Source organism: Rhinolophus sinicus, chromosome 5 (genome assembly GCF_057876585.1).
Source record: "Rhinolophus sinicus isolate RSI-liver-muscle chromosome 5, RSI-T2T, whole genome shotgun sequence".
Classification (NCBI taxonomy): Eukaryota; Metazoa; Chordata; class Mammalia; order Chiroptera; family Rhinolophidae; genus Rhinolophus; species Rhinolophus sinicus.
In genome coordinates, this window is record NC_142505.1 from 40812195 (window position 1) to 40825116 (window position 12922).

Sequence of the window (12922 nt, forward strand, 5' to 3'; positions counted from 1 at the left end):
TGTCATTTTTGAGGATGCTACGTAAATAGAATCTTACATAACCTTGTGAGATTGGTTTATTTTCATTCACTAATAAATACAATGCTCTTGAGATCTATCCATATTGTTACATGTATCAGTATCAATAGTTCCTTCCCTTTTATTGCTGAGTAGTAGTCCGTGGTATGGATGTACCAGAATTTGTTCCAACATTCACCTATTGAGGGACATTTGTATTGTTTCCCATTTGGGGTATTACCAGTAATGCTGCCATAGACATCTGTGTACAAGTTTTTATGTGAATATATGTTTTCATTTCTTTGGGATAAATGCCAAGGAATGCGATCGCTGGGATGTATCGTAACTGTATGTTTAATTTTGTAAGAAACTGCCAAACTTTTCCATTTTGCTGTACCGTTTTGTATTCCTACCAGTGGTGTAATGAGACCACTAATATTATTTTCTTATTGCTTGTTTATTCTTTTTTTCTGTCATATAAGTGGTGGCAGATGCCAGAATTTTAAGAAAAATGTATGTGAGAAAAATTGTAAAATGAGAGGTTTATGTATTGATACAGTTATTTTAGGAGAATATAGATTTTCAAGAGAATAGAATTATAATTGTTATACATTGTTTGCTTTGGTAGGCTATTGTTGACCTTGTTTGAAGAGATTAATAACTTTGAAGAATGAGTTAGGTTTATTACTAAATTTTCATTCTAAGTCATTTGGCCATTTTGGAATCTGAAGAACCGCTGTTTCTCTTTAATTCTCATAATTTCTCAAGGAATGTTTATTTTTTTATAAATTGTTAATTTCTGATAATCTAGCCTCTATATAATAGGATGTGTTACATTTTTTTCAGTCATTTGTCTTTTTATTTTGTCATGAATTATAATACCCACTGTTTTTATGACTTAGAATTGTTGAAACACCATTCAGAACTGTTTGCTTACCGTCAAAATGGGCAATTCCTCTAAGTAACCATATCCATATCCAGGCTTTACTCAGTCACTGTGAAATAGTGTGGGTTTTTTTTTTTTAGGCCAAGGAAGCTATCCAAGAATTTTGTGAATAAGGCTGAGACTTGACCTTGCCAGAATTCATGAGGAAGATGTCTTTCTTCTTGTTTTGTATGGTGGAAGAGGGTTTTTCATCCAAACATTGCCCTGATTTCTTCTTTTCCCACTGAGCTCTTTTTTTTTTTTTAATGTTTAGAGATTTTAACTTCTTTAAATGTTATTATTTGATAGACTTTTTTTTCAATAATTTACCTTGAGATAAGTTGAGTAACAGGTTCAGATTTCAAGATAAACCAGAGATTTGTCATTGTTTTAGCTTTGGGACTTGAAAATGAAAAGCAAAAAAAAAAAAAAAAAATACTAGTAATTTCATTATGAAAACTATAATCAAATAGATTTAGATTGCTTTATTTTCAAGTATTCGTTGGAGTTTGACTTTTTGATGGCTACCTTATATAATAGGAAGCCATCAGAACACAGCCTATGGTGAATAAACTTCATTATCCCTGTTAAAGTAACCTTGCTAAAGGAAATTAAATATAGTAAGGATCATGATGATGGGAGCTTGACTTGGTATTGAACATTTTGTGTTTGCTGGCAACTGGACTTGTAGGCAGTCGGTGGCGGTATAAGAGATATTAGTGAAATTTGACCAGGTTAGAAATGCATCCTAAAAAAAATGGTACTTATGATTTGAAGGAAGAGTAGGTGTTAACTTGGCAAAGAGGTGGGATGTCCAGGCAGAAGAAACAGCAGGTACAAAGGCCCCGTGTTAGAAGGGGAAAGGGTGAAATGAGAGACCTAATTATGGCTAATATGGCCTGGGAAGTGAGAGCTAGAGGGAGAAGGAACGAGGTTTGCGGTGGAGAGATAGGCCTGCCCTTTGCAGCTTTTTATAGGTCATGTTAAGAAGTTTTTGCCTTTATTCTAGGTGGAATGAGGAACCACCAGAGGATTGTAAGCAAGAAAGGGGAGGGTCAGATTTGCTTTCTTACTGTAAGGAGGAGAATGGATTGAAGGGGTATGGATTGAAGGGTTACCAGAGTGAATGCAGGGGTACTGGTTAGGAAGCTAGTTTAGTTCAGATGCTGGTGGCTTGCTTAGACTAAAGTGGTCTTGGTAGAGAGGAATGGAAAGGAATCAATTCAAGAATATTTAGGAGGCATAGTCAGCAGAATTTGGTGATGGGTGAAATAAGAAGAGGGAGAGAGGGAGGACTCCTAGGTTTCTGGCTTAAGCAACTTAGTGCGCCTCACTGAGAAAAGGAATATTGAAAGAAAAGTTTTTTGTTTTTTTGTGTGTGTTTTTTTTCAGGTGAAGATCATGAATTAGGTGTTAGATATATAAGACTTGAAGTACCTTCTGGTGATAGCCGAAAGGAGATGTTGGTGAAGGAGAAAACTTATTGCATAGATTTAGATATACCCTCTTGTATTTAGTTTAATATTATTTTATTCTTAATATTTAAATAAAAATACATGTGGGAATTGCTTTTCCATATGCTTATAGGTACTTTTCCTATTTTTTAGGTTTTTACATGTGTTGGTGTATACTGCAGTTTTAACCAAAGAGTAGGTATGGGGTAATACTTGCTAAATGAATGATTGAATCATTAATTTTAATGTTTTCCAGAAATACTGTTCTCCTGCTTATATTTCCTGTGTGTTGGAAATAATTAAGGCTGCATTGTTAATTGATATTTGCAATTAATTAATAGTATACTACCCCATCCAACAATCTATAAACCTTCCCCGTCCATAAACCTTCTATTCTTATTCTAGAATTTTTTAAAATGTTAAGACAAAAATGACTTCATTGTTCAGAAGCATGTTACCTAATAGAATCAGCATAGACAGAAAATTAAAAGTAGCCCTCTGCATGGTGCTGTTTGGCTTTGAGCCATATTGTTCTCTATTTATGCTAGCTGGTTTATAATGTGATGAAAGTTGCATATCTGAATAATTTCTTATTCTTTTGATCTTTAAAAACATTAAAATTTGTTGAATTTTGTTGTATTGTCTTTTATAACTAAGTTGCATTCATTTCTATTGAACAGATGTTTCTTTGAAGGGATTTATATGACAGTCTTTTTAAATTTACCCTGCTGGAAGTTTGATCCACTCAATCGAGAGCTTTATTTTTCTTTCCTCAAAAGCCAGAACTAGAACTACAGGAAGGAAAGGGACATATGCTGGAGCCAAAGGCTGGTGCTGTATAGGCGGTGGGGGTGCATATTCAGAAGCTTTGCAATTGGTTGGCCTGGATCTGTCAAAACATGTTTGGTTGGTTCTGGCTGTGCAATGGTTTATTTATGTGCTTCTGAGTAGTGATTCTGGGGATGAATATATTATGAATATAGTTTGGAAAATTGTTGTATAGATTACTTGGGGAGAGGAAAAAAACACCCCAAGAAGCCCCACTGTTGAACATTTCTTACTTAGGTCCACTGGTTTAATTTTCTGTGATTAAACCTTTGCTTCACCTCAGCAGCAAATGCCAGTACTTTGGATGCAGATTATTTCACGGGAGGTACTTTGTGTGATAGTATGACCAAATGTGAAATTATATGTCTACATCTTAACTCTGGCCTAAGTAGATATATATTTCCCCTAAGTAGATACTGTTAACAACAGTTTGTTAAGTATATGAGTAAAATAAGCTCGCCTGGTTTCAGGAAAGCATAGGGGGAAAAAAGCAGAATTCTTTTCTAATTTTTGTTGATCCAGCTAGGATATTACAATGTCTTGCATTTTGAAGGCATTTATTTAGTTGAATTGTGGGAAAGGATAGACAAAAGAATAGGACATTCCATATTTGAACAGTGGAAGTAGAAGAACATGAATTGATGAGGTAGTAGTATCCTTCCACAGTTTATTCTATCAGGATTTAGACTTCTCACTGATTTTACATCTATCTTTAAGAAAGGTATGAGGACATTTCCGTAAAGTACTAACAGTTTTCAAATAATGTCTAATCTGACATTAGATTAACTAGTGTTAATTAGAATAGAATTTACAATTTTGCATTAAATGTAATCCTTTCTAATGGATGCACATAAATGTTGTGTGGGTGTATATATATTAAATATAATCCTTCTAAATCTTAGTGTTAAATTTACTTCATGATCATTATGTGATGCATGTTTAACAGTAGTAAAAAAAGAATAGCAGCTAACACTTATTGAGTGTTTGCTTACTTTGTGCCAAGCACTATATAAAGTGGTTTCTATGCATTCATTGTCTCATTTATTCTTTACAGTAACCCTATGGGATGAGAAATATTTTTATCCACACTTGAGAGATCAAGTTAAGTGCAGTAAACTCTCAATGTCATGGATAGATTCTTGGAAACTGTAACTTTGACTTTAAGTGAAATTATGTATAGTGAAACCAATTTTATCATACACTAATTGATATAAATAAGAGTTAACTTCCTGTGGTATATTTCTGGTCACAAAAACGTGACCAAACTTAAATAAAGACTCAAAACACTTCTAATATTAAACATTGAAATAAATGTGAGCTATACATACATCTAAGAAAGCTGAATAAAAACAAGATGATTATTTTCCAAACCGCTCATTACAGTTCAGGTTCTTGAGTAGCCGGAGCCTATCCTGGGTGCAAGGCTGAAACCCACCCTGGACAGAATGCCCTTTTATCGCAGGATGCATTCACACACACCCACTCACTCTCAAATTGGGACAATTTAGACGTGCACATCTTTGGGATGTGGGAGGAAACCAGAGTACATGGGGAGAATGTGCAAATTCCACACACAATGCCCTTGGCTGGGAATTGATTTTTTTCCCCCCTCATCAATGGTATAATGAATCAACGTTGGACAAAACCACGTTATTTGAGGACCTGCTGTAATTTGCTTAAAGGCCAACAATTAGTAGGCAAGTGAGCCGTAATAGCAAAATGTACTGCTATTTCATACACCATTTTGTTTCAGTTTTGAAGGAATTTATATCTTCAGGATTATTGAGAATCATCCAAAGTAAATTATTTAGAGTTACAGGAAATTTACTTTGTCTTATATAGTAATGTTTCATTTGTTCAATGTTGAAAGGGATTAGAGAGTTACAAGTGTTTCCAGATTAGTAAAGTTTACCTCTTGAAGAAGTAAAACTTTCAAAGAAATTAAGTACTTTAGAATAATATTTTTTCTGAAATGTGTGTTCGTTTTCAGCCTTGTAAGAAAAAAAAAATTTCACCCTTTTAAAGATAGTAAAGATAGTATTCCATGTATAATGAAGTTTGTTCTTGATAATGTAAGAGTTTCAGTAGGACCATCAGTCAATTTATTCTACTATAATGTACTTTTTCCTTCTCCCTTGCTTTCCAAGTTCTTTTATTTGTATACACTGCTTCTTATAGTCTTCCCTTTGTTTAAATAATTAAACTTGTCACAGTTGTATGTAAATCAAGAATTAAGTAGGCCTCACCTATAAAGAAACATGCAGTCCACCAGATTTAGAAAAAGAGAGATATTATTATAGCTGTCATTAATTGTGTACTTCCTAAATGGCAGACGTATTTGTCATATATTATTTCTTTTAATCCTTACATCAGCCATATGAGGTATATATTATTATCCCATTGTTATAGAAAATGAGACTGAAGCTTAGAGAGCCAAAACTGCCTTTGCTAATAATTATTGAAACATATTCAAATTTAGGACTGTTTGATTCTTATCAGCAATTCTATACTGCTTTCCTTTTTTTCCCCTGTTTGTCTCACAGATTGTGGCTCAGTGTTGACTAGGTTTTAAAACTAATGTTCATTTCTTTATCACTTTATTAAATTTTTAAAAACAATTTTAATGAAGTATAATTAACATGCAATAAATATCACATATTTAAAGTGTTTAACTTAATGAGTTTTGACATAAATAAAATCATCCGTCAGTATCCAAGGGAGGTTGGTTCCAGATCCCCCTGCGGGCACCAAAATCTGAGGATGCTCAAGTCCCTTATAGAAAATGATGTGGTATTTGCATATAACATATGTACATCCTCCTGTATATTTTAAATCAATTCTAGATTTACTTATGATGCCTAAAACAATGTAAATGCTCTGTAAATCGTTATACTGTATCATTTAGGGAATAACAACAAGAAAAAAGTCTGCATGTTCAGTACAAAAGCATCCATAGTAGGCCTAACTACATAGTACACATCAGCCACAGTGTAACATTTTCCAACCCCAATAATTTTGATCTGGTATTGGTTATATCTTTCCTTTCATGCTTTCAAATATAATGCTTATCACATAAATCATTTGTTGAGGACTAACATTTATTTTGTTCTTATTTATTACCATTGTTCTTTTCATGTTAGATTTTTCAGTTTCTTTAAGGGCAGATGCTATGTTTTATTGGATTTTATGAATCCTAGCAAAGTTGGTAAGAACTTGGTACTTTTTGGTGATGTTGAAACCTAATAGAATAAAAAGGCTGTACTTTAGTGATACCTATAGTCTTGGGCTAGAATTCTGACTTTTCTTTTTATATACTTACTTAATCTAAAGCAATAACGTTTTGAACATTTAGAATGTACTACACTCACCACTGAAAATGTTCCGGATTTGCCTGAATGTTCTTGAGTACTTGTTCTACATTTCACTGAATATGTAAATACTAGGTTTAGATTAAAAAGAGAATTGAATCACCTGAATTGAATTTTATCTGGTTAAGGTCTTAGTGAGAAGTAAAATGATACAAAAATTATGGGAATATAATTGGTGTGTCGTGGGTCAAAAACTTAAAATATTTAATTGGCTTGTAACTTTGGTTATCATATCTAGGTATTTCTAATGCACTTGGATAGTTTCCTATGGTTGGGTTGAGGGCAGAAAGAGGTGCTGGGGAGGGGGTGAGGGCAATCGAATTATTACTAAAAAGGGAGAGAGCTTAAATTGGTTCTGAGACCTAGTTTCAGTGTATGTGTGTGTGGGGTCCCACATCACACCAAGCAATTCTCAGACACCAGCAGGATGTCCAAGAATTCAGCTCAATTCTGACACTATACCCAGAGATAGCATCAGATTCCACAGGTTAAAGGCTCGGTCCTCCAAGACTGTCCCCTACTGCCCTTCAGACACCAGTTGCAAGCCCAGGTGATTTACCTGTGTGTCTGACAGACTGGATACAGATTGGAGGTTCCCCCCTCCTTGGGTTCCATTAATTTGCTAAAGCAGTTCGCAAAACTCACGAAACATTTTATGTACTAGATCACCAGTTTATTATAAAAGGATCTAACTTAACTCAGGGGCAGCCAGATGGAAGGGAGGCACAGGATAGGGTATGGGGAAAGGACATGGCGCTTCCATGCCCTCTCTAGGTTGCCAGCACCTCCGTGTGTTCACCAATCTGGGAGCTGTCTGAATGCTAATCTGTTTGGTTTTTATGGAGGCTTTATTACATAGGCATGATGCCTTAAATCTTTGGCTATTGGTGATTGACTCAACCTCTAGCTCCTCTCCCCTCCTGGGAGGTCTGGGAGTGGCACTGAAAGTTCCAAACTTCTAATCATGTTGTTGGCTCCGTTGGCAACCGGGCCCCCATCCTTAGGTGTTTTCCAAAAGTCACTCTATTAACCATAACAAAAGACACTGTTATCACTCTCAACACTTAGGAAATTCCAAGGGTTTTGGGAGCTGTGAACCAAGAACTGGACATCTGAGTGACCAAATATTGTGCAGCAACATGCTTTCATTTTCTCTTCTCTTTTTCCCTTCCAGTTACTATTACTAGATACCATTTAGGGAGACATTATTGGTTTCAGAAATAGAAAAATATGGTCTGTGCATTATCTTATTTAATTCTCACATCTTAGGAAGTAGGTCTCATTGCCATTCTATCAGTGAGGAAATTGTGACTTGATATATAAGACTTTACCCAAAGATACATAGATAAAAAGTGGCTTTAAAACACTGGCTCACTCCAAAGCCCAGGCTCTTAAATCACTGTGCTAAATTAAATTGTTTCTTTGTGAATTAGGTAGCCATCTCCAGGATTAAAAAAAAAAAAAAAAAAGTCCTTCTGAATGTCCATTAGCCTTGGAGAATCAATTTTATAACATACAGACATACAAACACACCTGACCCCTTATTGGACAATTACTATATAACATTTTATTCTTTGTGAAGTATTCTTCGTTAGGAGAAACAATTGCTTAGAATTGGAAGTACTAGAGAACGCAATAGATTTCTAAGCAGTTTTGTGAGCATATAACTTAGTTTTTTAGTCAGGCAGTAAATAGAACACTTAAATATAATACAACCTATGAAAGGATCCTGGAATTATTATCAACTACTTACCAGACAGTCTCACTTTGACTTAGTATTACACTGTGTCTTAGTATTTCAATATTCTCATACTTGAGAATATTAAATATTCAGAATATTCATCCATTCACAAAATTCATCCATTCACAATATTCACAAATATTGAGAATACTCATCCATTCACAAAACAGTTTTAGCCAAGGAGCCTTAGCTGCCTGTTCTTTGTGGTCACTGTGCTTTAGTAACATCTTCTTTCTTTGGCCATATTTAATGAGTAAACACAAGGAAGTTTGATAAAACTATTTGTGACTGAGGAGAGGACATGCTTCAAAGTAGTAAATGTCTACTGAACTTAATCATGTCTTTTGCATTTTGCTCTCAACTCTTGGGTTTGTGCATTTGGTCAGTGGTGTATAAAACGAGGTCGAGAAAGATTTGACTGTGAATGGGCTGGGAAAAGATGTTGCTAAATCATGAATTCCCTTAGGAGGTAGCTGGAAAAATGTTACCCTTTATAATATAGAAGCACGAGAAGAAATAATGACTTCGAGAATAGAACTGTTGAATAAAATTTCAGTGTAACAAAGCATAAAGTATGTGTGTTACCATTGAAATCATCTCAAATGACCTACAGTGAAGGAAAAAGCATAAATTGGTGACTTCTTTTAAAATCTGAAAAACATGGCCAAATTTTATTGGTAAACTTTGCATTCATCCATTTACTCCAGGGAGACCTAAGATTGGCTTTGGGACAGCTAAACAGGTTGTACAGCACAGGAAATACTGAGGTATGTATCAGTATTTGACGTGCTTGGAGAAGACTGCAAGTTTCCTTCTCTAGTCCTTTAGGGTAGAATTTGTGTTAATCTGGTAGAGGTTGGGCTGTGTTTGAAATTTATTATTGCTATGGTTATCAGAGTTGACATTTGTAGTTGCCATGGGAACCAGAGACTTCAAATTGCCCTAATGTTTCTTATCTCCCTGCCTGGCTTTGGGTTTTCCCTTTGCTGTTTCTCAGAGTGAATCTGTCTCTTGCAGCTGTATTCCACTGTGATTTTTGCTCAAAGCTTGTTAGCATGGTAATGGAGAATGAGGGAGTTCTATGATGATCTATTAAGCCTCAGATTTAGGCAGGTACTAGAACCTGTGTCTTGGAAGTGAAGCCTTTACAAGACTTTCCACTCCACTTCCAGGGATGGAGCTTCTACCCTTTTTTCTTTTTCCCCATTTGTTGTGTCTAGCATACGTTTGTTTCAACCACCCCTTCCGTTTTTTAGCTAAGGTTTTTAAAGCCCTTGCCCCCTCTGCATAAAGGTTATTGTTACTTTAGAGAGTCAAGAGTGGGTATGTCAGTCTCCTTTACTTTCCTCCACAGGTACAGTGGAATTCAACCAGTGTTTTCAGGGTACAGGCCTTGATTAATTGTTCCTTGCATACAAAGTCTTTTGTTCCATAGGGAGCTAGGGGAAGTAAGTCTGGGTTGATTGGTATTGGCTGCTGGTTCCACTCTCCAAGCTCCACAGGGGTGAGTAAGGGCAAGGATGAGGAGCTTTCTTTGCATTCTCTCAGTTCCCCCCCCTGCTTTAGAAAGCCTTTTGAAGTTCCTGGAGGAAAAGTCTGTAATACAGGGTGGAAACTCTCCTGTGATTGCAGCCCCCAGGGTCTTAGAGACTTTACACTCTCATATTTAGTCTTCAGCAATTGGTCAAAATTTGTGGTTTAATCTTCATAACTGCTGTGGGGATTCATCCATGTTCTTGTGACTGTATTTCCTTTAGTCAGAGAGAAGGCTTTTCCTCCCTCAGGGTATTAGGTGCTTGAGGGTGGGAAGAGTGATTCCCTCCACCCTCTCTAAACTTTAGGAACCCACATTGTGGTCAGAGAATAACTTGTGAGACTTGATTTAGGACTCAGCGTATGATCAATTTTTGTAAATGATCTCTTTGTGCTTGATAAATTATTTATTCTGCGGTTATTGGGTGCTGTGTTATATAAATGTCTATTTAGCAGTTTGTTAATCATGCTATTCAGATCTGTCTTTTATCTTTTTACTCCTTTTTGTTCTATCAGCTACCAAGAGAGATGTTAAACATTTCCCCATTATGATTATGGGTATTTTTCACTTCTTATAGTTCTGCTAAGTTTTGCTTCATATATTTGGAGGCTGTGTTATTACATGCATACAAATTTTAATTTGTTACATCTTCCTGATGAATTATACATTTCATCCTATGAATTATATCTCTATTAATGTTTTTTGCACTAAAGTCTACTTTGAGTTCTATTAATATAGTTAGAACAACTTTCTTTTAGTTTATGTTTGTATCACCTTTTTCTCCCCCTTCATCCACCTCCCCCCCCCCCACTCTGGTTCAAGCCGTTGTTTCTCAGGCTAGTTGTGTAGGACACAGCTCCCTGGCCCGTGCTGGTATTATGAGCCTTGCGCTCCGCCCCGGCTGGGGCAGTTGGTCGTTTGTTGGCTGCTCACAGCAGCTCTCGTGGGCTGCTGGCCACTCATGGCAGCACACGGTAGCCCACTGCAGCTCACGTTGACCTCTGGCTGCTCACGGCTGCTCACGGCTGCTCACGGCTGCTCACGGCTGCTCACGGCAGCCCAGCTCCAGGGAGAGCTGTTGTTCACAATCTTAGCTGTAGAGGGCTCAGCTCACTGGCCCATATGGGAATTGAACCGGTGACCTCGGCGTTAGGAGCTCGGCACTCCAAACACCTGAGCCACTGGGCCGGCCCAGTATCACCTTTTCTATACTTTTTATTTTTAACTGTCCTTTTTATATTTTAGGTGTGATTCTTGTAAGCACCATAATAGTTGAATTTTGTTTTTTATTTAATAACAATTTTTGTCTTTTGATCCAGTTGCATTTAATGTAATTACTGGAATATTTAGATTTACATTTGGCATCTTACATTTTGCTTTTTGTATGTTCTCTTGTTTGTGATCTTGCTTTCCCTCTTTTTTTGCATTTATTTGGGTCTTTCAATTCTGTTTTTTCTTTCTATTAGCATAGTAGTTATAAACTCTGTTACTGTTTTTTAAATGTTTACCCTAGAGATTAAAACATGTATTTTCTGTTTTGAAATATGTTTATTTTTTTAATACATAATATAGTCATAAGGTACAAAATTCAAAAGATACAAAAGGTTATATGATAGAAAGTCCTCTCGTTGGGAGAGGGGAGTTATCACTTTGTGAGGGGTGTAAGTGTCTAACTTACATTGTTTTGTACACCTGAAACTAAAAAAAAAAAAAAAAAAAAAAAGTCCTCTCTTACATCTGCCCACCAGCCACCCAGTTCTCCAGATGACTCAGAGATGTGTATCCACCAATACAGTCATCTGGCCTCTTTACTAGCCCCCAAATATGCTGTATTTACTGTTCTTTAAGCTGGAAGTCTTGGCTTATATCTTCCTGCTTATCCATCTACTCATACCTTAAAGCTCAGTTAAAGCCTCTTTCTCCTTCATGAAAATGTCCCAAACACATCTAACTGATCTTCCTGACTTCTGATGGTAATTGCAGTTTTCCTCACACATTTTAGCCTTTAATTATGTTGTTTTGTGCTATTTTCTTTAAGTTTTAAGTATATAAATCTTACTTTCTGTCTTAGATGGTGAGTTCCTTGAGGGCAGGATAATATGCTTTACTTGGTCTATATAATGCTGAGCATATAGCAGGTGCCCCCAAAATACTAGTCTAATTAAATTGCTTCTCTGATAATGGCTATCAGAAGCTAGTTTTCCAAGAAAATTTCAGTTTTGGTGCATCTTGATTCTCAATTGTACATGGTAGGTGTAGTTTTTAGAGTTGCTTTTGAATGCAAAATTACAGATACAGAATTGTAAGCTACTTGAAAAAACATTTTCTTATAAGATTGTGTGATTTTCATGTACTTGTTTTGCGTTTCATGTTACTTTAAGAGAAGAATTAATGAAATATACATTTCTAATTCCATATCATAGTGTAAAAATATTTATTGCTACTCATGATATGTACCACTTTCTTTTTTAAGTGCTGACAAGTTAACATTCTTTTTTCTAAAATACCTTCTTCCTTGATTACAATTTTTTAAATCACATTTTTGAAAATGCAGAAAATACTGAAAAATACTATTTCTACCAGTGAGAGATAACATTTTATATATATATATATATATATATATATATATATATATATATATACTCAGTTTTTTCTTTGTATATAATAGATAAGTTATACCATATATATATGTGTATATATATATATATATATATACACACATATATATATACACACATATATATATACACACACACACACACACACCCTCTTAAGTTTCTTACTTTGTATTTTTTATGTTTGCTTTTCAGCATTTCCTAAAAGGATTCCTGTGTACCTTAAAAGTGCTTGAGGAAGAGTGATACAGGCAAGTATCCAGCTCTTTGTAGTCACTGAAATAACTTGGTTCATAGCCAAACCAAAAATCTTTGATGACCATATCTATCAAAAAAAGCCAAAAAATTGGAAAGAAAAACTTAAAGGAAAAAAATAATAATTGTATATAATTTGGAATTTTTTTTAGCATATCCTTCTAAACATTTGACAGATTTTTAAAAACATAATTTTAAAACTTAT

At 35.3% G+C, this 12922-nt stretch overlaps 1 protein-coding gene across 13 annotated transcripts in view; it reads left to right on the forward strand.

Annotated features, from left to right (window-relative positions):
- The window catches only part of TMCC1 (transmembrane and coiled-coil domain family 1), a 177216-nt gene that overhangs the window by 23519 nt on the left and 140775 nt on the right, over window positions 1-12922 (forward strand). For all 13 annotated transcript variants that reach the window (XM_074312952.2, XM_074312955.2, XM_074312951.2 and 10 more), the window contains one exon: window positions 12658-12713. The gene's annotated coding sequence lies outside the window, so the exon portion shown is untranslated. The remainder of the gene's footprint in view (window positions 1-12657; window positions 12714-12922) is intronic.